The sequence below is a fragment of the Salmo salar genome, chromosome 28, assembly GCF_965601325.2.
Source record: "Salmo salar chromosome 28, fSalSal1, whole genome shotgun sequence".
Lineage (NCBI taxonomy): Eukaryota > Metazoa > Chordata > Actinopteri > Salmoniformes > Salmonidae > Salmo > Salmo salar.
In genome coordinates this window covers 37,014,187-37,041,135 of record NC_138318.1, presented here as the reverse complement: position 1 = coordinate 37,041,135, position 26,949 = coordinate 37,014,187, and the positions used below count along the sequence as shown (strand labels likewise).

Here is a 26,949-nt window from a genome sequence, read left to right as displayed (position 1 = left end):
CAGGCTAACCCAACCAAATGGAGAGGCCTTAGAAGCTGCCTCCTGCTGTTCAGAGGTAATTAAAATACAGTACCCTCCTTATGTAAAAAATGATAAGGCAAGAAAAGAGTACAAAATGAAGCTCCTTATGGAAAATAAAGATACTTTTTGCTGACTATTATAAAAATGAGAACATAAGCAACTTAATCTTCCACACAGACCATCCCCTGGCATGGCACAGTGCTATATTAGCACACTACCCCTCTGTTAAGAGGAGGGGGTTAGCGATGGGTGGAAACTCAGGATATTAGACAATGAGGACTCTGAGTCAGCTAATCTAAATCTCTATAAGTCTGGAACAGTATTGGTACAGGGCAACCCCAAACAGTTTCAGCTGGACTTTCACCTAATCAAAGAATTAGCCCAGCAGGAGAAGCTCTCCCTTGAGAAAGATACCCCCACCCCGAGCAGGTCAGACCAGACGTCTTCATTATATAACCCCACAGACAGGCAACCCCCAGACCTCTTCATTATATAACCCCACAGACCAGCAACCCCAAGACCTCTTCATTATATAACCCCACAGACGAGCAACCCCCACACCTCTTCATTATATAACCCCACAGACGAGCAACCCCCAGACCTCTTCATTATATAACCCCACAGACGAGCAACCCCCAGACCTCTTCATTATATAACCCTACAGACCAGCAACCCCCAGACCTCTTCATTATATAACCCCCAGACCTCTTCATTATATAACCCCACAGATGAGCAACCCCCAGACCTCTTCATTATATAACCCCACAGACGAGCAACCCCCAGACCTCTTCATTATATAACCCCACAAAAGTCTCGACATCACAGCAGAACAGTCCACACCAGACCCTGACCATATCGTCGACATCACAGCAGAACAGTCCACACCAGACCCTGACCATATCGTCGACATCACAGCAGAACAGACAAATGAAGAACCCCAAGCCCAGGGGATCTCAGCCCCTCTGAACACCCCCCTGTCAGCCACCCTGATAGCCCTCCTGACAACCCCCCCACACCCACTGAGGACATACACAAGACACAGATTGTTCTCCTTATGGACTCAAAGGGGAAATATATACAAGAAAGAAAAAAAAATCCCAAACACAGAGTGTCTAAACTCCGGTGTCCAAACACCCAGCGCCCTAGACCTTCTGTCTGAGGACCAACTAGGGTCACCCAGCCACATAATAATACACACAGGCACAAACAACCTGAGAGCACAGCAGGAAAGGGTGGCCACAGCACTGAAGGATGTGGTTGAAAAAGCTTCTTCTATTTTCCCCAACACACAAGTGGTTATCTTCACCCTGCTGACACGAAAATACTTCCACCCTCCTACCATACAGTGGGTAAACGCAAGTATTTCCTGTAACTGTGCCTCAAAACCAAATATTTTCCTGGCCCACCACTCCACAGTGGATTTGAACAGCCTTTACGACCAGGTCCACCAATACAAGGCAGCAGTGCTCACCTTCGCCCGGACCCTAAAGGACATCGCTCTCAAATGCAGCCCCAACACTTCACACAGCAGCAACAGATCAATAGACACCGCTCCCAGACCAGTGGGACACTCTCCCAGACTTGCGGGACCCCCCCGGACCTACACATAGAGGACCTACATCCAGACCACAATACCACCAGCCACAAACACACCACCACTAACCCTAACCCTAACCCTAACCCAACCGATCAACACCCCCCCAAGTCAACCATGCCCACACCTCATATAGGCCCCCTCAGATCAGACCTATGTCCCTCCTGCCCCCCACTCCCGCAAAGAGAGCCTCAACATAGAAGTCAAACATAGGCCCAGGCCATGAGCAGGCAAACAGGCCCAACCCCCACTCTTACACTATCCCAAGCCAATGGAATATACCATAAGCTCAGCAGGCTCTGCTCACACTTACTGGCCTGGGGCCAAACCACACGACCAACAACATTGGACACTTTATGGAACACAAAGCCTTCACTATTTCATCCTGGAATATCCAAGGCCTGAGGTTATCTTCCTTTGACCTAAAGAGCAGGAACCTGTACTCTCAGAAATACAGACATTGTCATCCTACAAGAAACATGGTATAGAGTAGATGGACCCACTGGTTGCCCTCTAGGTTACAGAGAGCTGGTAGTCCCATCCACCAAACTACCAGGTGTGAAGCAGGGAAGGGAGTCAGGGGGTATGCTAATTTGGTATAGAGACCTAACTCACTCTATTACATTAATCAAAACAGGAACATTTTACATTTGGCTAGAAATTAAAAAGGAAATGATCTTAACAGAGAAAAATGTCCTCCTGTGTGCTACCTATATCCCCACACTAGAATCCCCATACTTTAATGAAGACAGCTTCTCCATCCTGGAGGGGGAGATCAATCATTTCCAGGCCCAGGGACATGTACTAGTCTGTGGTGACCTAAATGCCAGAACTGGACAAGAACCTGACACCCAAAGCACATAGGGGGACAAACACCTGCCTGGAGGTGACAGCATTCCATCCCCTATATGCCCCCGTAGGCACAACTATGACAACATAACCAACAAATGCGGGTCACAACTCCTGCAGCTCTGTCGCACGCTGGGTATGTACGTAGTCAATGGTAGGCTTTGAGGGGACTATTATGGTAGGTACACCTATAGCTCATCTCTTGGCAGTAGTACTGTAGACTACTTTATCACAGACCTCAACCCAGAGTCTCTCAGGACGTTCACAGTAAGCCCACTGACACCCCTATCAGATCACAGCAAAATCAGTCTACTTGAACAGAGCAATAGTCAGTCATGAGGCATCAAAGCCAAAGGAACTGAGTAATATTAAGAAATGCTATAGATGGAAGGAATGTAGTGTGGAAACTTTGCAAAAACCAATAAGGCAACAACAAAATCAATCCCTTTCAGACAATTTCCTGGACATACCGTTCCACTGTAATAGTAAAGGTGTAAACTTGGCAATAGAAAATCTTATCAGTATATTTGACCTCAGCTACCAAATATTTCAAACAGAAAACCGAAGAAAGTGAACAAGAATGAAAAATAGTTTGATGAAGAATGCAATAACCTAAGAAAGAAATGGAGAAACCTGTCCAACCAAAAACAGAGAGACCCAGAAAACCTGAGTCTACGCCTTCACTATGGTGAATCACTAAAACGATACAGAAATACACTACGGAAAAAGAAGGAACAGCACGTCAGAAATCAGCTCAATGTAATTGAAGAATCCATAGACTCCAACCACTTCTGGGAAAATTGGAAAACACTAAACAAACAACAACATGAAGAATTATCTATCCTAATGGAAATATATGGGTTAACCACTTCTCCAAAAACATTTACATGATCAAATACAAATCCTAGAATCAACTATTAAAGACTACCAGAACCCACTGGATTATCCAATTATCCGATTATCCACTGGATTATGAACTACAGGAGAAAATAAAAACCCTCCAACCCAAAAAGGCCTGTGGTGTTGATGGTATCCTCAATGAAATTATAAAATATACAGACACAAATTTCAATTGGCTATACTTAAACTCTTTAACATCCTCCTCAGCTCTGGCATCTTCCCCAATATTTGGAACCAAGGACTGATCACCCCAATCCACAAAAGTGGAGACAAATTTGACCCCTATAACTAATGTGGTATATGCGTCAACAGCAACCTTGGGAAAATCCTCTGCATTATCATTAACAGCAGACTCATACATTTCCTGAATGAGAACAATGTACTGAGCAAATGTCAAATTGGCTTTTTACCAAATTATCGTACGACAGACCACGTATTCACCCTGCATAACCTAATTGATTTTTTTTTAAAGCCCTCAACTCAATTTGGCATGAGTGTCTGCTACACAAATTGATGGAAAGTGGTGTTGGGGAAAAAATATACAACGTTATAAAATCCATGTACACAAGCAACAAGTCTGCATTTAAAACGGGCAAAAAACATTTCTTCCCACACGGCCGTGGGGTGAGACAGGGATGCAGCTTAAGCCCCACCCTCTTCAACATATCAATGAATTGGCAAGGGCACTAGAACAGTCTGCAGCGCCCGGCCTCACCCTACTAGAATCTGATGTCAAATGTCGAATGTTTGCTGATGATCTGGTGCTTCTGTCATCCAACCAAGGAGGGCCTACAGCAGCACCTGGATCTTCTGCACAGATTCTGCAAGACCTGAGCCCTGACAGTAAATCTCAGTAAGATGATTGGTGTTCCAAAAAAGGTCCAGTTGCCAAGACCACAAATACAAATTCCATCTAGACACCATTGCACTGGAACACACAAAAACTATACATACATTGGCCTAAACATCAGTGCCACAAAGCTTCCACAAAGCTGTGGACAATCTGAGAGACAAGGCAAGAAGGGCCTTCTATGCCATCAAAAGAAACATAAAATTCGACATACCAATTAGGATCTGGTTGGAAATACTTGAATCATTTACAGAACCCATTGCCCTTTAAGGTTATGAGTTCTGTGGTCAACTCACCAACCAAGAATTCACAAAATGGGACAAACACCAAATTGAGGCTCTGCATGCATAATTCTGCAAAAATATCCTCTGTGTACAACGTAAAACACCAAATAATGCATGCAGAGAAGAATTAGGCCGATACCTGGTAATTATCAAAATTCAGAAAAGAGACGTTAAATTCTACAACCACCTAAAAGAAAACGATTCCCAAACCTTCCATAACAAAGCCATCACCTACAGAGAGATGAACCTGGAGAAGAGTCCCTTAAGCAAGCTGGACCTGTGGCTCTGTTCACAAACACAAACAGACAAAGCCCCAGGACAGCAACACAATTAGACACAGTTAGACCAAACCAAATCATGAGAAAACAAAAAGATAATTACTTGACACATTGGAAAGATTTAACAAAAAAACTGAGCAAACTAGAATGCTATTTGGCCCTAAACAGAGAGTACACAGTGGCAGAATACCTGACCACTGTGACTGACCCAAACTTAAGGAAAGCTTTGACCATGTACAAACTCAGTGAGCATAGCCTTGCTATTGAGAAAAGCCGCCGGAAGGCAAAGCTATCACTCAAGAGAAGACAGGCTATGTACACACTGACCACAAAATGATGTGGAAACTGAGCTGCACTTCCTAACCGCCTGCCAAATGTATGCCCATATTAGAGACACATATTTCCCTCAGATTATACAGATCCACAAAGAATTCGATAACAAACACGATTTTTGATCAACTCCCATATCTACTGGGTGAAGCAGCAAGATTTGCAGCAGCAAGATTTGTGACCTGTTGCCACAAGAAAAGGGCAACCAGTGAAGAACAAACACCATTGTAAATACAACCCATATTTATGTTTATTTATTTTCCCTTTTGTACTTTAACCATTTGCACATCGTTGCAACACTGTATATATACATAATATAACATTTTAAATGTCTTTATTATTTTGGAACTTCAAAAAGTGTAATGTTTACTGTTCACATTTATTGTTTATTTCACTTTTGTACATTATCTACTTCACTTGCTTTGACAATGTTAGCATATGTTTCCATGCCAATAAAGTCCCTTGAATTGAATTGAATTGAATTGAGAGGGGGGGAGCGATAGAGAGTGATAGAGGTGGCGAGAGAGAGGGAGGGGGAGAGAGAGGGGGAGAGAGAGCGATAGAGTGATAAAGGTGGAGAATGAGAGGGGGAGATAGAGAGAGGGATAGAGAGAGAGAGCGAGAGCGAGAGAAATTGTGAGAGAGATGGAGAGAGAGATAAAGTAAAAGAACGTGTGAGAGAGATGGGGAGAGAGACTCAGGCATAAGTCAAATCCATATGCAGACAAGCAGAAAATTACATTCTCTACTGTTCATTCATTTAGGAGACAGAAGGTAATCTGGCTTTGGGCTTCTGTTGTTCAGCAATCATTTACTGCATCACCAATGTAATGTTGAACCAGACAGAGAGAGAGTCTCCCTTTCAGTTGATTCCTCTGTTGACATTTTTCCAAGCTAAAATGGTGGGAGGAGATGGGAGAGTTTGGGTCTGGGAGCCCACAACACTATGATCACTCAAACAACAAAGCAGATCTCATGGGCATCTGAATCAACCCAAATGACTCACTTCTACTGTAGCCTTCCCAGGGGTGTCCAGGCTAACCAAGCCTTCCCAGGGGTGTACAGGCTAACCAAGCCTTCCCAGGGGTGTCCAGGCTAACCAAGCCTTCCCAGTGGTGTCCAGGCTAACCAAGCCTTCCCAGGGGCGTCCAGGCCTTCCCAGGGGTGTCCAGGCTAACCAAGCCTTCCCAGGGGTGTCCAGGCTAACCAAGCCTTCCCAGGGGTGTCCAGGCTAACCAAGCCTTCCCAGGGGTGTCCAGGCTAACCAAGCCTTCCCAGGGGTGTCCAGGCCTTCCCAGGGGGGTCCAGGCTAACCAAGCCTTCCCAGGGGGGTCCAGGCTAACCAAGCCTTCCCAGGGGTGTCCAGGCATGGTTTCCTTTTGTCATCAAGGCTTCTGGATCTGCTCACATGGACAGGAGAATGCTATCATCCCAAAGGCTGTCCCATGAGCTACATATTTTAAATTTTTAGTCATTTAGCAGACGCTCTTATCCAGAGCGACTTACAGTAGTGAATGCATACATGACATACATGTTTTTCGCCGTACTGGTCCCCCGTGGGAATCAAACCCACAACCCTGGCGTTGCAAACACCATGCGTTGCTCTACCAACTGAGCCACACGGGACTGTCCCAACAATGTGGTGAAGCTCTAGTTGCTGTTCTTCCACTAATCTCATTGCAACTCCCCTCCAAGTCTCCGACCACTACCTTGTATCCTTTTCCCTCTCGCTCTCATCCAACACTTCTCACTCTGCCCCTACTCGGATGGTATTGCGCCATCCCAACCTTCGCTCTCTCTCTCCCGCTACTCTCTCCTCTTCCATCCTATCATCTCTTCCCTCTGCTCAAACCTTCTCCAACCTATCTCCTGATTCTGCCTCCTCAACCCTCCTCTCCTCCCTCTCTGCATCCTTTGATTTCCTCTGTCCCCTATCCTCCAGGCCGGCTCGGTCCTCCCCTCCTGCTCCGTGGCTCGACGACTCACTGCGAGCTCACAGAAGAGGGCTCCGGGCAGCCGAGCGGAAATGGAGGAAAACTCGCCTCCCTGCGGACCTGGCATCCTTTCACTACCTCCTCTCTACATTTTCCTCTTCTGTCTCTGCTGCTAAAGCCACTTTCTACCACTCTAAGCTCCAAGCATCTGCCTCTAACCCTAGGAAGCTCTTTGCTACCTTCTCCTCCCTCCTGAATATTCCTCCCCCCCCCCCCCCTCCTCCCTCTCTGCAGATGACTTCGTCAACCATTTTGAAAAGAAGGTTGACGACATCCGATCCTCGTTTGCTAAGTCAAACGACACTGCTGGTCCTGCTCACACTGCCCTACCCTGTGCTTTGACCTCTTTCTCCCCTCTCTCTCCAGATGAAATCTCGCGTCTTGTGACGGCCGGCCGCCCAACAACCTGCCCACTGGACTGGGCATTCAACTGAGACTGCTCTTCTCTGTGTCACGGAGGCTCTCCGCACTGCTAAAGCTAACTCTCTCTCCTCTGCTCTCATCCTTCTAGACCTATCTGCTGCCTTTGATACCGTGAACCATCAGATCCTCCTCTCCACCCTCTCCGAGCTGGGCATCTCCGGCACCGCCCACGCTTGGATTGCGTCCTACCTGACAGGTCGCTCCTACCAGGTGGCGTGGCGAGAATCTGTCTCCGCACCACGTGCTCTCACCACTGGTGTCCCCCAGGGCTCTGTTCTTGGCCCACTCCTATTCTCGCTATACACCAAGTCACTTGGCTCTGTCATATCCTCCCATGGTCTCTCATATCATTGCTATGCAGATGACACACAATTAATCTTCTCCTTTCCCCCTTCTGACAACCAGGTGGCGAATCGCATCTCTGCATGTCTGGCAGACATATCAGTGTGGATGACGGATCACCACCTCAAGCTGAACCTCGGCAAGACGGAGCTGCTCTTCCTCCCGGGAAAGGACTGCCCGTTCCATGATCTCGCCATCACGGTTGACAACTCCCTTGTGTCCTCCTCCCAGAGTGCTAAGAGCCTTGGCGTGACCCTGGACAACACCCTGTCGTTCTCCACCAACATCAAGGCGGTGACCCGATCCTGTAGGTTCATGCTCTACAACATTCGCAGAGTACGACCCTGCCTCACACAGGAAGCGGCGCAGGTCCTAATCCAGGCACTTGTCATCTCCCGTCTGGATTATTGCAACTCGCTGTTGGCTGGGCTCCCTGCCTGTGCCATTAAACCCCTACAACTCATCCAGAACGCCGCAGCCCGTCTGGTGTTCAACCTTCCCAAGTTCTCTCACGTCACCCCGCTCCTCCGCTCTCTCCACTGGCTTCCAGTCGAAGCTCGCATCCGCTACAAGACCATGGTGCTTGCCTACGGAGCTGTGAGGGGAACGGCACCTCCGTACCTTCAGGCTCTGATCAGGCCCTACACCCAAACAAGGGCACTCCGTTCATCCACCTCTGGCCTGCTCGCCTCCCTACCTCTGAGGAAGCACAGTTCCCGCTCAGCCCAGTCAAAACTGTTCGCTGCTCTGGCACCCCAATGGTGGAACAAGCTCCCTCACGACGCCAGGACAGCGGAGTCAATCACCACCTTCCGGAGACACCTGAAACCCCACCTCTTCAAGGAATACCTGGGATAGGATAAAGTAATCCTTCTAACCCCCCCCTTAAAAGATTTAGATGCACTATTGTAAAGTGGTTGTTCCACTGTATATTATAAGGTGAATGCACCAATTTGTAAGTCGCTCTGGATAAGAGCGTCTGCTAAATGACTTAAATGTTAAATGTTAGTTTACACTGAGTGTCTGTGAATCCCATCAGCACAGTCTCCCCCCCGTTTCTCTCTTTCACCTTCATCCCCAGAAGGGAGGAGCAGCAGTGAATTGATTTCTGCAAGTTAGACCCTGCGAGACACACCTTCTGTACAGGATTATTGGGAGGCTGTTCTTTGTCCACCAGGTAGAAGTGATAACCTCCTGGTTCCTCAGCCAGATAGAGGCCCTGTCCAACCTCAGTGATGGCCAGCCACGCCATCACTGTCAAACCGAGGAAGTCATAGCCTAGCCGTTATTCTCCCACTCCATAATGGTAGATCAAAATCAAGTCAAATGTTATTTGTCACATGCTCCGAATACAACAAGTGTAGACCTTACAGTGAAATGCTCACTATCAAGCCCTTAACCTGTTAGGGATAGGGGGCAGTATTTACACGGCCGGATAAAAAACGTACCCGATTTAATCTGGTTATTACTACTGCCCAGAAACTAGAATATGCATATAATTATTGGCTTTGGATAGAAAACACCCTAAAGTTTCTAAACCTGTTTGAATGGTGTCTGTGAGTATAACAGAACTCATATGGCAGGCAAAAACCTGAGAAGATTCCTTACAGGAAGTGGCCTGTCTGACAATTTCTTGGGCTTCTTCACTCTCTTTATTGAAAACTGAGGATCTCTGCTGTAATGTGACACTTCCTACGGCTCCCATAGGCTCTCAGAAGGCGGCAAAAAGCTGAATGATGTCTTTGGAGCCCCTGGCTGAAAAACATTAGCGCATTTGGTAAGTGGTCGATCAGAGTACAATGAGACTGAGGCGCGTGCACGAGGCGACACCATGTCTTTGAACGTAAACAGGGTTTCCCGGTCGGAATATTATCGCTTTTTTACGAGAAAAATTGCATAAAAATTGATTTTAAACAGCAGTTGACATGCTTCGAAGTACCCTTCTTTACCCTTCGGATAGTGTCTTGAACGCACGAACAAAACAGAGGATATTTGAACATAACTATGGATTATTTTGAACCAAACCAACATTTGTTATTGAAGTAGAAGTCCTGGGAGTGCATTCTGACGAAGAACAGCAAAGGTAATCAAACTTTTCTCATAGTAAATCTGACTTTGGTGAGGGCTAAACTTGGTGGGTGTCTAAATAGCTAGCCCGTGATGGCTGGGCTATCTACTTAGAATATTGCAAAATGTGCTTTCACCGAAAAGCTATTTTAAAATCGGACATAGCGATTGCATAAAGGAGTTCTGTATCTATAATTCTTAAAATAATTGTTATGTTTTTTGTGAACGTTTATCGTGAGTAATTTAGTAAATTCACCGGAAGCTTGCGGTGGGTATGCTAGTTCTGAACGTCACATGCTAATGTAAAAAGCTGGTTTTTGATATAAATATGAACTTGATTGAACAAAACATGCATGTATTGTATAACATAATGTCCTAGGTGTGTCATCTGATGAAGATCATCAAAGGTTAGTGCTGCATTTAGCTGTGGTTTGGGTTTATGTGACATTATATGCTAGCTTGAAAAATGGGTGTCTGATTATTTCTGGCTGGGTACTCTGCTGACATAATCTAATGTTTTGCTTTCGTTGTAAAGCCTTTTTTAAATCGGACAGTGTGGTTAGATTAATGAGAGTCTTGTCTTTAAAATGGTGTAAAATAGTCATATGTTTGAGAAATTGAAGTAATAGCATTTCTAAGGTATTTGAATAACGCGCCACGGGATTACACTGGCTGTTGAGTAGGTGGGACGATTTCGTCCCACCTACCCTAGAGAGGTTTTAACCAACAATGCAGTTTTAAGAAAATACCTAAAAAAAAGGAAGAGATAAGAAAAACAAATCATTAAAGAGCAGCAGTAAATAACAATAGCTGGGCTATTGGTAGCCTAGTGGTTAGAGCGTTGAACTAATAACTGAAAGGTTGCAAGATCAAATCCCTGAGCTGACAAGTTAAAATTCTGTTGTTCTGCCCCTGAACAAGGCAGTTAACCCACTGTTTCTAGGCTGTCATTGAAAATAAGAATTTGTTCTTAACTGACTTGCCTAGGTGTAGTTCAATTTGATCTTAACCTGTTTGATGGTTCTTCGGAGGGCATAGCGGGATTTTTTCAGCTTCCGGGTTAGAGTCCTGCTCCTTGAAAGCAGCAGCTCTACCCTTTCGCTCAGTGCGAATGTTGCCTGTAATCCATGGCTTCTGGTTGGGGTATGTACGTACATCAGTTCAGCTACAAGTCATCATCCCCAAAGCCGACCATTGTCTTGCTCCATTTTCCATCTTAAGGGCCCTTACATCCTTCTTCAAACTCTTTGTGAAGCAAAATCTTCATGCCGAGCACATCTCAGTAAAAGGTGGCAGTTTTGCTACTGTCGCCCACTTTGAAAACGAAATGCAAGGCTCGCCTCAAAGCCACTATAATCCAAGTGAGTTCGCTATGTACTATACGATTATATATCACACTCAGTTTGTCTATGTTGATTAAGGTTCCTTGCAGTTGATTGCTATATAGAAATAAGAAAGGAAAAATGGAAGAAACAACAGAGAAACAAAACAGAGAGAAAAAACACCCAAACAGGGATTATCATTATCATTGTTTTAATTTTCTCTTAACCTTATCACGTTTCCCACTACCTTTTGCTGCCGTAACAGCAGTAACAAATTTCCTCAAGCGGAAAATCTTCTTCACACTCAACTGGTCTAACCCCACCGTCTTCTGTAACACCACAGCTGACCTCACAAACGTATCAACATCAAAGAAACCTGTCAATTTGACAGATTTCCCAAAAGTCTGATCCAGATACACATTTACCTCCTTTAAATTGTAAATTGAGTCATCGCCAACTTCTATCATATCAAGAGACGTCCATATCCTTCTCCTGATCCACCTTAACTGAGGCCACATCCCTCTCAACACTCCCCACTTGTACCCCATAACTCGTGCCAGGCATCTCCTCCACTACCTAGGAGACTAGCTCAACCTAAACCCCCTCCTGTACCCCATCACTCGTACTGGGCATCTCCTCACCAGTCCTCCCCAAATCCGTCCTTACCTCCTACAACAATAATATTTTTCTGCTACATAACAGTAGCTATGTTCCCCTTTGGTACAAGCTGCAACTCCGTACCCTCAACACGGACAACTTGTTTCTCAGCAACAGGTTCTAGTGACTGCTCTACCACTGTCGGCCCACCTCTCCCTACATCAGTGGTCCCAGGTGTTACGATGACCACCTGCACCCCTCCCTCCGACTTCTCCCTTTTCGGGCAAGCATGTCGCTTATGGCCAACATCCCCGCACTCAAAACACTGTTGACTACCCGTACTAGCATAAACCACATACAGTCTGTTGTAAAACTTGACTTTAAATGATACCTCAAGTCTGCTCCGGTGAGTCCAAAAACATAAACACCTGTCGCCGAAACAACATAACCTGTTTCAAAGCCGGGTGTTTGCAACCAAACGGGCCAATCTTAATTGAACTTGCAAACTTCTCAAACCCCAATAACTCGCGCTCCAATAGCTCATTGGGAATAAACGGGCAGTACATTCAAAATCGTTAGCCTTGTTGATGGAGAAATAAGCGGTGTAACTTGAATAAACACACCTTTAAGAAGTATGCCATGCTCAACCATACAATCAACAAGATGCTCTTCTTTAAGAAGTACACCATGCTCAACCATACAATCAACAAGACGCTCTTCTTTAAGAAGTACACCATGCTCAACCATACGATCAACAAGACTCTCTTCTTTAAGAAGTACACCATGCTCAACCATACGATCAACAAGACTCTCTTCTTTAAGAAGTACACCATGCTCAACCATACGATCAACAAGACTCTCTTCTTTAAGAAGTACACCATGCTCAACCATACGATCAACAGGACTCTCTTCTTTAAGAAGTACACCATGCTCAACCATACGATCAACAAGACTCTCTTCTTTAAGAAGTACACCATGCTCAACCATACGATCAACAAGACTCTCTTCTTTAAGAAGTACACCATGCTCAACCATACGATCAACAAGACTCTCTTCTTTAAGAAGTACACCATGCTCAACCATACGATCAACAAGACTCTCTTCTTTAAGAAGTACACCATGCTCAACCATACGATCAACAAGACTCTCAACCATACGATCAACAAGACTCTCTTCTTTAAGAAGTACACCATGCTCAACCATACGATCAACAAGACTCTCAACCATACGATCAACAAGACTCTCAACCATACGATCAACAAGACTCTCTTCTTTGATACCCTAGGATAGGGGGCGCCACAGCGCATTTTGAAAAAAAATCGTTCCCATTTTCAACGGCCTACTAATCAAACTCAGAAGATAGGGCATGCATATACTTATTATATATGGATAGAAAACACTCTAAAGTTTCTAAAACTGTTTGAATGGTGTCTGTGAGTATAACAGAACTCAAATGGCAGTCAAAACCCCGAGACCGATTGAAACAAGAAGTGGAATTCTGAATTGTGGACTTGACTTCTCATCTTTCCTTATTAATCACACCGTTAACCATGGTTCAGTGAGCACTTCCTATTGCTTCCACTAGATGTCGCCAGTCCTTTCACAGTGGTTTGAGCCTTATAGAGTCAAAACTCAGTGAATGACACGAGTTTGAAATTGGTCACAGGGGATGGGCCATCACCATTATGACGCCGGCGGCCATGTCTGCCCCCACCTTTGGAAACGGTTTTAAAGGCCATGACATCATCCCCCTCGAATCTTATTGGCTCTCTTGGTGTTAGAGGCCCTGAAGATTTATTTTATACAACGTTTGACATGTTTGAACGAACCTACATGCGCGAGGATTGCTTTTATTATGAACTTCAGCCCTGCGCTTGGAGAGAGCCATAGGACGCGCTACCAACATCAGGCTAATGGAACGTGAAGTATGGACTTTTTGACCGAAAATACATCTGTTGTGGACCTGGGATGCTTTCTGATGAAGACAACTAAAGGTAGGCGATTATTGACAATATTATAGAAGATGAGATGGTTCATGCTGTTGCGTCCAAGATGGCGCCGAGCTCTGTATATTAGCTCATTTTCTGAGTATCGCATCTCCTTTTATCGCAAAGTGTGATTACCCAGTAAAGTTAATTTAAAATCTGGTATGACGGGTGTTCTCAAGAGATATTCATCTATAAATGTTAGATTGACAATATACATTTAAAAAATCGTTATAGTATAGCAATTTATTGAAATGTAGCATTGTTTACCGGGACGCTTTTGAGGGGAAATTAGGTAGTCAACGTCAGACAGAGATGTAAAATGCTGTTTTTATATATAAATATGACCTTTATTGAACAAAAGAATGCATGCATTGTATAACATGATGTCCTAGGGGTGCCATCTGATGAAGTTTGTAAAAGGTTAGTGCTGCATTTAGCTGTTTATTGATTATATGTGATGCAAGTGATTGGTCGGAAAATGGCTATGAAGCTGCTTTTTACGATGGACTCATCTAATATAATCTAATGATTTGCTTTTCCTGTAAAACCTTTTTGAAATCGGACGACGTGGGTCGATTCAGGAGAGGTGTATCTATAAAAAAAAAAAAAAATAATTAAAAAAAAAAAAAAAAATTATGATATTTTTTTAATGCTAATTGGCGATATGATTTTTCGCTGGATTTTGATCCCGCTAACGGGATCAGATGCTGAAGAGGAAGTACACCATGCTCAACCATACGATCAACAAGATGCTCTTCTTTAAGAAGTACACCATGCTCAACCATACGATCAACAAGACTCTCTTCTTTAAGAAGTACACCATGCTCAACCATACGATCAACAAGTCTCTCAACCATACGATCAACAAGACTCTCAACCATACGATCAACAAGACGCTCTTATTTAAGAAAATCCACCACCACTTTATTCATCGCTCGATGCATAAGCAACATTTTCATAGCCTACCTTCTCTCCTACGGCGACCAGAAACTCCTCCACAGTGACAGTGGCTTCAGTAACTCACCTAAAGCCGTGCCGAAGTGACAGGGCCGGCGTCCCCAAGTGGGTCGCCATCCCCGCCAAAACCAGGGCAATTCCGACAAGAAATACAATATACCATTCTACCACAAAAACAAAAATAATGATAACCTTAATCATGCATAGAAAAAGGCAAACCACCAAGAAAAGGAAACAAGAAAGAAAACACAGGCGATCTAACTCCAGACAACTCTCACACTCACTCATACAATTCCCAGCATGCACCAAACACTCCCAGCATGCAGAGAGAGAGAGAGAGAGAGAGAGAGAGAGAGAGAGAGACCCTGTCCCCTGTAGACTATCAGAGTTATCAGACAATGACAGGACAGGTATTGACATGGAAGGACACTTGGGGAGAGGTATAGCACGTGGCCACATGTAACCACGGGAAAGAGGAAATACCTGTGTTCAATCTTGCAGACAGGACGTTTAAAGTATTTTGATCCACAGATACACCTCTCCACACCTGGACTTCTCACAGGCTTTTATTCCACCTCTGTTTAAAAGAAGGGGAGAAATCGATGAGTTGGGAGTATTCTACGTCCCCTTGTGTCTAGTATCCATCCATCCATGTCTCACACCGTGAAGGGTGCCTGTCAATATCTCAGGAGGTGAATTCCTTCAGCTTGCTTCCTTGATCTCAAAGCGTGGCTTTTCCTTAATCCAGCAGAGCCGATCAGAGCCTTGTTCTATCAGCCTTCATCCATCAGAGCCTATCAGAGCCTTCTACCATCAAAGCCTATCAGAGCCTATCAGAGCCTATCAAAGCCTATCAGAGCCTATCAGAGCCTTCTACCATCAAAGCCTATCAGAGCCTATCAAAGCCTATCAAAGCCTATCAGAGCCTTCTACCATCAAAGCCTATCAGAGCCTATCAGAGCCTTCTACCATGAGAGCTTTTTGTTTATATTTATTTTTTATTTCACATAACTTTTGACAGGGAAGACATATTGCGACCTAGGTGTCTTTTCCAAATGCACCATGTATAATACAATATAAAAAACACATTAAACACAATATATATATATATATATATATTGTATACAGTGTATTTGGAAAGTATTCAGACCCTGGCGGGTAGAAGCGTTGGGCCAGGAGCTGAAAGGTTGCTGGATCGAATCTCCGAGCTGACAAGGTATAATGTGTTGTTCTGCCCCTGAGCAAGGCAGCTAACCCATTGTTCCTCGGGTGCTGATGACATAGATTTCAATTAAGGCAGCCCTCTGCACCTCTCTGATTTAGAGGGGTTGGGTAAAATGCGGAAGACACATTTCAGTTGAATGCATCCAGGTGTACAACTGATTAGGCATACCCTTTCACTTATTCCACATTTTTGTTACTTTACAGCCTTATTCTTAAATGGATTAAATCGTTTTTTCCTCATCTATCTGCACACAATACCCCAAAATGACAAAGCAAAGACAGTTTTATTGACATTTTTGCACATTTATTCAAATAAAAACTGAAATATCACATTTACGTAATTATTCAGACCCTTTACTAGTACTTTGTGAAGCACCTTTGGCAGCGATTACAGCATCGAGTCTTCTTGGGTATGACGCTACAAGCTTGGCACACCTGTACTTGGGGAGTTTCTCCCATTCTTCTCTGCAGATCTTCTAAAGCTCTGTCAGGTTGGATGGGGAGCGTCGCTGCACAACTATTTTCAGTTCTCTCCAGAGATGTTCAATTTGGTTCAAGTCCGGGCTCTGGCTGGGTCACTCATGGACATTCAGAGACTTGTCCCGATGCCACTCCTGCGTTGTCTTGGCTGTGTGCTTAGGTTTGTTGTCCAGTTGGAAGGTGAACCTTTGCACCAATCTGAGGTCCTGAGTGCTCTGGAGCAGGTTTTCATCAAGGATCTCTCTGTACTTTGCGGCGTTCATCTTACGCTCGATCCTGACTAGTCTCACAGTCCCTGCCGCTAACAAACATCCCCACAGCATGATGCTGCCACCACCATGCTTCACCGTAGGGATGTTGCCAGGTTTCCTCCGGACGTGGCGCTTGGCAATCAGGGCAAAGAGTTTAATCTTGGTTTCATCAGGCCAGATAATGTTGTTTCTCATGGTCAGAGTCCTTTAGGTGCCTCTTAACAAACTCCAAGCGGGCTGTGCCTTTTTCTGTAGAGTGGCTTCCATCTGCCTACTACCTTATAGGCTTAATTGGTGGTGCTGCAGAGATGGTTCTCCTTCTGGAATTTTCTCCCATCTCCACAGAGGAACTCTGAAGCTCTGTCAGAGTGACCATCAGGTTCTTGGTCACCTCCCTTTACCAAAGCCCTGCTCCCCCGATTTCTCAATTTGGTGGTTCCAAACTTCTTCCATTTAAGAATGATGGCGGCCACTGTGCTCTTGGAGACCTTCAATTCTGCAGAAATGTTTTGGTACCCTTCCCCAGATCTGTGACTCGACACAATCCTGTCTTGGAGCTCCATGGACAATTCCTTCAACCAGTTTTTGTTCTGACATGCACTGTCAACTTTGGGACCTTATATAGACAGGTCTGTGCCTTTCCAAATCACATCAAATCAATTGAATTTACCACAGGTGGACTCCAATCAAGTTGTATAAACATCTCAAGGATGATCAATGGGAACAAGATGCACCTGAGCTCAATTTCGAGTCTCATAGCAAAGGGTCTGAATACTTCTGTAAATAAGGTTTTTCTGTTTTTTATTTTGAATAAATTAGCAAAAAATTCTAAAACCTGTTTTCGCTTTGTCATTATAGGGTATTGTGTGTAGATTGATGAGGACATTTATGGAAAAGGTCAAGAGGTCTATATACTTTCTGAATGCACTGTATATATACACACACACACACACACACACACACACACACACACACACACACTAGAATACCAAAAACACAGTCATGCTAAGCACAAATAAAACATCACAAATCACCCAAAAAAAACAGTTACATTCCTCCACAAATAAATCCCCAATCAATACTTTAAATTAACGACACCAGAACATCCAGATGAAATGTACACTGCTCAAAAAAATAAAGGGAACACTTAAACAACACAATGTAACTCCAAGTCAATCACACTTCTGTGAAATCAAACTGTCCACTTAGGAAGCAACACTGATTGACAATACATTTCACATACTGTTGTGCAAATGGAATAGACAACAGGTGGAAATTATAGGCAATTAGCAAGACACCCCCAATAAAGGAGTGGTTCTGCAGGTGGGGACCACAGACCACTTCTCAGTTCCTATGTTTCCTGGCTGATGTTTTGGTCACTTTTGAATGCTGGCGGTGCTTTCACTCTAGTGGTAGCATGAGACGGAGTCTACAACCCACACAAGTGGCTCAGGTAGTGCAGCTCATCCAGGATGGCACATCAATGCGAGCTGTGGCAAGAAGGTTTGCTGTGTCTGTCAGCGTAGTGTCCAGAGCATGGAGGCGCTACCAGGAGACAGGCCAGTACATCAGGAGATGTGGAGGAGGCCGTAGGAGGGCAACAACCCAGCAGCAGGACCGCTTTGTGCAAGGAGGAGCAGGAGAAGCACTGCCAGAGCCCTGCAAAATGACCTCCAGCAGGCCACAAATGTGCATGTGTCTGCTCAAACGGTCAGAAACAGACTCCATGAGGGTGGTATGAGGGCCCGACGTCCACAGGTGGGTATTGTGCTTACAGCCCAACACCGTGCAGGACGTTTGGCATTTGCCAGAGAACACCAAGATTGGCAAATTCGCCACTGGCGTCCTGTGCTCTTCACAGATGAAAGCAGGTTCACACTGAGCACGTGACAGACGTGACAGAGTCTGGAGACGCCATGGAGAACGTTCTGCTGCCTGCAAGATCCTCCAGCATGACCGGTTTGGCGGTGGGTCAGTCATGGTGTGGGGTGGCATTTCTTTGGGGGGCCGCGTAGCCCTCCATGTGCTCGCCAGAGGTAGCCTGACTGCCATTAGGTTTCCGAGATGAGATCCTCAGACCCCTTGTGAGACCATATGCTGGTATGGTTGGCCCTGGGTTCCTCCTAATGCAAGACAAAGCTAGACCTCATGTGGCTGGAGTGTGTCAGCAGTTCCTGCAAGAGGAAGGCATTGATGCTATGGACTGGCCCGCCCGTTCCCCAGATCTGAATCCAATTGAGCACATCTGGGACATCATGTCTCGCTCCATCCACCAACGCCACGTTGCACCACAGACTGTCCAGGAGTTAGTGGATGCTTTAGTCCAGGTCTGGGAGGAGATCCCTCAGGAGACCATCCGCCACCTCATCAGGAGCATGCCCAGGCGTTGTAGGGAGGTCATACAGGCACGTGGAGGCCACACACACTACTGAGCCTCATTTTGACTTGTTTTAAGGACATTACATCAAAGTTGGATCAGCCTGTAGTGTGGTTTTCCACTTTAATTTTGAGTGTGACTCCAAATCCAGACCTCCATGGGTTGATACATTGGATTTCCATTGATTATTTTTGTGTGATTTTGTTGTCAGCACATTCAAATATGTAAAGAAAAAAGTATTTAATAAGATTATTTCTTTCATTCAGATCTAGGATGTGTTGTTTAAGAGTTCCCTTTATTTTTTTGAGCAGTATATTTTGAATTTTGTTTCAGCAATACGGTACATTAAATTTACCTAGCTCGGTGGAATCCCTAGGATCCTCAAGAGTTAACCAATCCTGTGAACGGGTTAGGAACCTCAGTATTTAACCAGTCCTGTGAACGGGGTTAGGAATCTCAGATGTCTATACTTCAACAGCAAAGTTAGATAAGACAGAAGTTTATGAAGTAGGGCCTTGTAAACAGAAAGGGAGTAATGTATAGATCTAAGGGACTTTAACGAAGTCCAGCCAACCTTTTGATACAGGATACAGTGGTGAGTATCAAAACTGTCTCCTGTAACAAAATAAGGGGCAATATGGTAGATGGCATCCAAAGAATTAAGAATAGTAGCTGATTGGTTAATATTCAAAATACATTTCTCAAATAAAGAAGAACAAAGTTTTACATTTATTTTTTTATTTAACCCCTAGTTTACCAGGTAAGTTGACTGAGAACACATTCTCATTTACAGCAACAACCTGGGGTATAATTACAGGGGAGAGGAGGGGGATGAATGAGCTAATTGGAAGCTGGGTATGATTAGGTGATTAGAATCTAGACAAGGACGCCTTGAAAAGGGTCGATAATAATTAACATCAGTATTATCCACGCTCTTATAGAGTTGCAGCACAAGTTGATTTCCATACTTTTGTAATATTTCCTGATAACAATGTTAACTTAAAAATGTAGGTTCTTGAGACAACAATGATGGGCGCTGCACACTTAAACAGACCGGGATCCAATTGGTCGGTCCCTGTGGATTTCTTGTTGTCTATTGCTATTGACTATCTCTAGTCTACCATAGGAGTGTCCTGGCTTGCTAGTGCTGGAAGTCCAGTCCTCTATCCTCTTGCTAGTAAAGCGTCCAGGACTTCATTTTCTGTAAATAGCCTAAAAGAAAAGCTTTGAATATCAATTCTCTGATCATTCAGCAAGTTTCCCCCTATCAGGATCCATCCAAAAATAATTGTGGATAGCCTTAGAAGTTATTTCAAATTGATAGCCCGCTGATATAAAATGGTGATTAAATGCATCAATGATGTCATTTTTTGTTGTTGTAATGAGGCCAGTGTCTGAAGTAATATGTTTTGAAAGAGAGGAGGAAGTAGAATCCTTCAGGGATTTGACAGTTTTCCAGAGTTTATCCAGGTTCCCATTACAATCTGAAAGAGCGTTTATATAATAATCAGATGTAGCCTTTCTGATTTTATTTTACACAGTGATTCCTCAGTTGCTTAAAAGCTTACCAGTCTGGGCCTAAGCCAGTGTTCCTGGCCTTGACCCAAGCATCATCTCTTTTATGAATGACTTCTGATAATTCCACAGTGTACCAGGTATTAGATCTACCTTTAACCCTCCGTTATATAAAGGGAGCATGACTATCCACAATAGTATAGAAGACATCTACAAAGATGCTCAAAACTGAATCAGGTTCAGCGATAGCTAAAATACAATCAAGGTCACTATCAGAGCCTTCTTCCATCAGAGCCTAAGAACCTTCTTCCATCAGAGTCGATCAGAGCCTAAGAACCTTCTTCCGTCAGAGCCTATCAGAGCCTAAGAACCTTCTTCCGTCAGAGCCTACCAGAACCTTCTTCCATCAGAGCCTATCAGAGCCTAAGAACCTTCTTCCATCAGAGTCGATCAGAGCCTTGTTCTACCAGATCCTTCTTCCATCAGAGTCGATCAGATCCTTCTTCCATCTTTCTGGGGTCTAAGGAAGAGGTTAAACTAAGTCCGATAGTCTTGCTGGGGTCTAAGGAAGAAGTTAAACTAAGTCCGATAGTCTTGCTGGGGTCTAAGGAAGATGTCGATGTCACCGGCCTTCTAGCCATCACTGATCAGTTTTTCATTTTCCATTGGTTTTGTCTTGTCTTCCTTCACACCTGGTTCCAATCCCATCAATTACATGTTGTGTATTTAACCCTCTGTTTCCCCTCATGTCCTTGTCGGAGATTGTTTATTGTAAGTGTTTGTGTACGTCTGTACTGGTGTGCGTCGGGTTATGTTTACCCATTGATTTTTATTATTATGTTTTCCGGTGGGATTTTTTGTAATAAACTGCGCCGTTGGAAACACAGTTATTTCTCTCCTGCGTCTGACTTCTCTGCCGCCAGTTAATAAACACCCCCATCTGGAGTCTAAGGAAGAGGTTAAACTGAGTCAGAAGTTCCATCCCAAAATCATCATGCCCTACGTATATAGTGCAATACTTTTGACTATAGCTCTATGGGCCCTGGCCAAAAGTAATGCACTATAGGGAATAGGGTGCTATAGGGAAGAGGGCACTATAGGGAATAGGGTGCTATAGGGAAGAGGGCACTATAGGGAATAGGGTGCTATAGGGAATAGGACACTATAGGGAATAGGGTCCTATTGGGAATAGGGTGCTATAGGGAATAGGGTCCTATAGGGAATAGGACACATAGGGAATAGGGTCCTATAGGGAATAGGACACATAGGGAATAGGACACTATAGGGAATAGGACGCTATAGGGAATAGGACACTATAGGGAATAGGGTCCTATAGGGAATAGGACACATAGGGAATAGGGTCCTATAGGGAATAGGACACATAGGGAATAGGACACTATAGGGAATAGGGTGCTATAGGGAATAGGACACTATAGGGAATAGGGTCCTATAGGGAATAGGACACATAGGGAATAGGAAAATATAGGGTCCTATAGGGAATACGGTGCTATAGGGAATAGGACAACATAGGGAATAGGACACTATAGGGAATAGGATACTATAGTGAATAGGACTCTATAGGGAATGGGACGCTATAGGGGAAAGGGTGCTATAGGGAATAGGGAACTATAGGGAATAGGGCACTATAGGGAATAGGGAACTATAGGGAATCGGGCACTATAGGGAATAGGGAACTATAGGGAATAGGGAACTATAGGGAATAGGGAACTATAGGGAACAGAGAACTATAGGGAATAGGGAACTATGGGGAATAGGGTGCAATTTGGGATGCATATAGAATTTGTCTCAGTGCACAGTCCAGTTGACATATTATTAGGAGATAGTGTTGCACAGTAACAGTTGCTGGGGAGAGTTGGACTAGCTAACTCCTGACCCAGTGATGTTGAGCTTTAAAACAGCTGTTGAATGATGTTGCATGACATTTGTTTTTTTTTAGCCACAGCAATAACCATTTTCCCTCTCAGTTCACTTGATGGAGTCTCTGGTAAATATCTCAAGTACTGAGGCAGTCAGGGTTGCAGGGTATTCTGGCTAAATTCCCAATCTGGCCCTCATACCATCATTCCTTCCCTCTCCTCCACAGGTCATTACTGTAAAAGAGAAAATGTTCTCAGTCAACTAACCTGGTAAAATAAGTGTTTTGTTTTTAAATAACAGGGTAGCACTGCCAGCTCAATAGCACTTCATCGCCACAGAATAAGCAAAGAATATAAACCAAAAAACACAACTGCATCCCATATGGCACCCTATTCCTTTTATAGTGCACTACTTTTGACCAGGGTTGGCACCCTAATCCCTATTTAGTACACTACTTTTGACCAGGGCCCCCATAGGGAATAGGGTCCCATTTGGGATGCACCCAGTGCCATGTCAGGGTCTATGTTGCCATTGGCATCTTTATAAATTAGCTTCCTTTTAACCGTGAGGTGGAGCTGAACTGAATACATAGTGAGAATTAAAGAGGTGTTGGAATGACTAGTGGGAGGTCTATAGTTAGTGTTATCTGTGAACTTTACGTGAACTGTACTGTATGTTTGTTAATGTATCAACCATCTATTCATTAACATAGCCTCCCCAGTTCAAGCCCTGGGCACAAGGCCCCATGCATCCCTTTTGTAACACGTAATTGCAGACAACACTGCACTCATGCAAAAACAAGACAAAACGGGTTGCCGGGCGGACCTCGACAAGGGCTTGAACTAATAGGAACTATAGAATTGGTAAACGTGGAGAAAGCAGGGTCTATTTTCATATGTAAATGTTACAAGCTTGCAGTACAAGGCCCAGGCTGGTGAAATAGCTTTGCTGAATGGAGTGGACGTCACACTTTAAAGAACAGTGAAGAAAATAGCATTTGGAGGGAAAACACTTGATGTTGCTCCAGTGTTTTAGTTCGACATTCTCTTTGCCTGGCAACCCAGACTCTTTGCTCGGGTCAAACGCTAAGCCATGCCCACGTATGTTAATTTCTTCTCCTCAATGAGTCTGGATCTGAAAACCTCCCAGACCCTTCGGGGCAGTCTGATTGGTCCAGAAAGCCGATGGGTTATGACAGAGCCATAACACACGGTTGGTAAAGCGGCAGTTTGAAAATGTGTAATTGGCTTTGATACTCTGATTGGTTAGAGATGATCCAATCGCTGATTACTTTATTTTATACAACGCCCCTTGTCACCATCAACGACTTCAATGATGGCTGTCTCAGACTAAAGTATGTAGAAAACAATTTAGTGTGATTGGTCATGCTACACTGTCTCAGCATCACTTAGCTAATTAGGGAGCACTGAGCTGTGACCAGCACGGGTTGGGGTAAGAGAAGGAGGGAAGGAGAGAGAAAAGGGGAGAAAAAGGAAGAAGAGAAGGGGTGGAGGGAAAGGGGGAGAGTGGAGGGGTAAATTCTGTTCAGTAAACACTACAACCGCCTCTCCTCCTCTCCTTCTCTCCTCTCCTCGTCTACCTCTATCGGATCTTCCTGTGAAAAGCCGAAATGAGAGAGAGGGTTGATGAAAGGAGAGAGAGAGAGTTGATGAAAGAAGAGAGAGAGAGTTGATGAAAGGAGAGAGATTGTTGTTGGACGCTACATGGAATTTTGCTCACTGTGGATTTGTGTAACCCTTGCACAGAGAGAGAGAGAGAGAGAGAGAGAGAGAGAGAGAGAGAGAGAGAGAGAGAGAGAGAGAGAGAGAGAGAGAGAGAGAGAGAGAGAGAGAGAGAGAGAGAGAGAGAGAGAGAGAGAGAGAGAGAGAGAGAGAGAGAGAGAGAGAGAGAGAGAGAGAGAGAGAGAGAGAGAGAGAGAGAGAGAGAGAGAGAGAGAGAGAGAGAGAGAGAGAGAGAGAGAGAGAGAGAGAGAGAGAGAGAGAGAGAGAGAGAGAGAGAGAGAGAGAGAGAGAGAGAGAGACACGAGCTGCTCTGGCAGGAAAGCAGGCAGGCAGGAGGGCTGGCACTGGGCAAGTTTAGGAGGATAGCAGGCTCCCTCCCTCCCTGTCTGGGCATGAAAGACCTCCAGCTCATTACATGGGACTGGGACATGTTTGACAAGATGGAAAACACTAAATACTGTGGGTGTCTGAAGAAAGGATCAGAATACCGTCTGGTCCGCGGGGATCAGTGAGCCACCATAGAGTTCACAGATTCATGTGTCTTGACCTATCAACTACTAACCCTTGTAGAAAATGTGGGGCTTTCCTCCTAAATGTGGAGATGGAAGAAATCTGTCAATCAGTGTAAGTTCTTTAAGTTGGTAACTGGCTGGTCCAGTACTGTAATGAGAAGGTAACTGGGTGGTCCAGTACTGTAATGAGAAGGTAACTGGGTGGTCCAGTACTGTAATGAGAGGGTAACTGGCTGGTCCAGTACTGTAATGAGAGGGAAACTGGGTGGTCCAATACTGTAATGAGAGGGTAACTGGGTGGTCCAGTACTGTAATGAGAGGGAAACTGGTCGGTCCAGTACTGTAATGAGAGGGTAATTGGGTGGTCCAGTACTGTAATGAGAGGGAAACTGGTCGGTCCAGTACTGTAATGAGAGGGTAACTGGGTGATCCAGTACTGTAATGAGAAGGTAACTGGGGTGATCCAGTACTGTAATGAGAGGGTAACTGGTCGGTCCAGTACTGTAATGAGAGGGTAACTGGGTGGTCCAGTACTGTAATGAGAAGGTAACTGGGTGGTCCAGTACTGTAATGAGAAAGTAACTGGGCGGTCCAATACTATAATAAGAAAGTAACTTGGTGGTCCAGTACTGTAATGAGAAAGTAACTGGGTGGTCCAGTACTGTAAATGAGAAAGTAAATGGGTGGTCCAGTACTGTAATGAGAGGGTAACTGGGTGGTCCAGTACTGTAATGAGAGGGTAACTGGGTGGTCCAATACTGTAATGAGAAAGTAACTGGGCGGTCCACTACTGTAATGAGAAAGTAACTGGGTGGTCCAGTACTGTAATGAGAGGGTAACTGGGTGATCCAGTACTGTAATGAGAGGGAAACTGGTCGGTCCAGTACTGTAATGAGAGGGTAACTGGGTGGTCCAGTACTGTAATGAGAGGGTAACTGGGCGGTCCAGTACTGTAATGAGAAAGTAACTGGGTGGTCCAGTACTGTAATGAGAGGGTAACTGGGTGGTCCAGTACTGTAATGAGAGGGTAACTGGCTGGTCCAGTACTGTAATGAGAAAGTAACTGGGTGGTCCAGTACTCTAATGAGAAAGTAACTGGGTGGTCCAGTACTGTAATGAGAGGGTAACTGGGTGGTCCAGTACTGTAATGAGAGGGTAACTGGGTGATCCAGTACTGTAATGAGAGGATAACTTGCTGGTCCAGTACTGTAATGAGAAAGTAACTGGGTGGTCCAGTACTGTAATGAGAGGGTAACTGGGTGGTCCAGTACTGTAATGAGAGGGGTAACTGGCTGGTCCAGTACTGTAATGAGAAAGTAACTGGGTGGTCCAGTACTGTAATGAGAAAGTAACTGGGCGGTCCAGTATTGTAATGAGAAAGTAACTGGTCGGTCCAGTACTGTAATGAGAAAGTAACTGGGCGTTCCAGTACTGTAATGAGAAAGTAACTGGGCAGTCCAGTACTGTAATGAGAAGGTAACTGGCTGGTCCAGTACTGTAATGAGAAAGTAACTGGGTGGTCCAGTACTGTAATGAGAAAGTAACTGGTCGGTCCAGTACTGTAATGAGAAAGGAGATTAATTCAGTCAGTTGTTTTCCTCTCCTTGTCTCCTCTACTTGTCTCCTCTCCTCCGTGGACTTCTTCTCCTACTCCTTTTCCTCCTTCTCCTGCTCCTTCTTCTCCTCCTTCTCCTCCTCCTTTTCTTCCTCCTTGACAGACAGAAGCATGTTTTTCTCCTTCTTCTCTCTTCTTTCCTTCTTCTTCTCCTTCTGTTTGTAACCATATCACACTCTCTCCTGCTCACTCTCCTCCTCCTCCCTAGATGAAGACCCTTATACTGTCAGCTCTCAGCACAGCCGCCAAATTAGACAGACCTCAGCCCTGTCTCGCTCTAGTATCTCTCTCTTCTCTTTCTGTTTCTCTCTCTCTTTCTCACCTCTCTCTTTTCTATCTCTTCTCTCTCTCTTCTCTCTTTCCGCTCTCTCTATCTCGCTCTCTCGCTCTCTCTCTTTCTCTCTCTCTCTCTCTCTCTCACTCTCTCTCTCACACTCTCTCTCACACTCTCTCTCTCTCTCACTCTCACACACACACACACTTTCTGCCACCGGGGCTCCTGCGTTGTGAGGTTATTACTGGGAGGAGAGGACCAGTTCTACAGTGAGCCCCTGTTGTT

At 44.7% G+C, this 26,949-nt stretch overlaps 1 pseudogene; it reads right to left on the bottom strand.

Moving 5' to 3' along the window:
- Positions 1 to 6,060: 6,060 nt before the first annotated feature.
- Positions 6,061 to 26,503, bottom strand: LOC106589916 (glyoxalase domain-containing protein 4-like; annotated as a pseudogene).
- Positions 26,504 to 26,949: the final 446 nt, after the last annotated feature.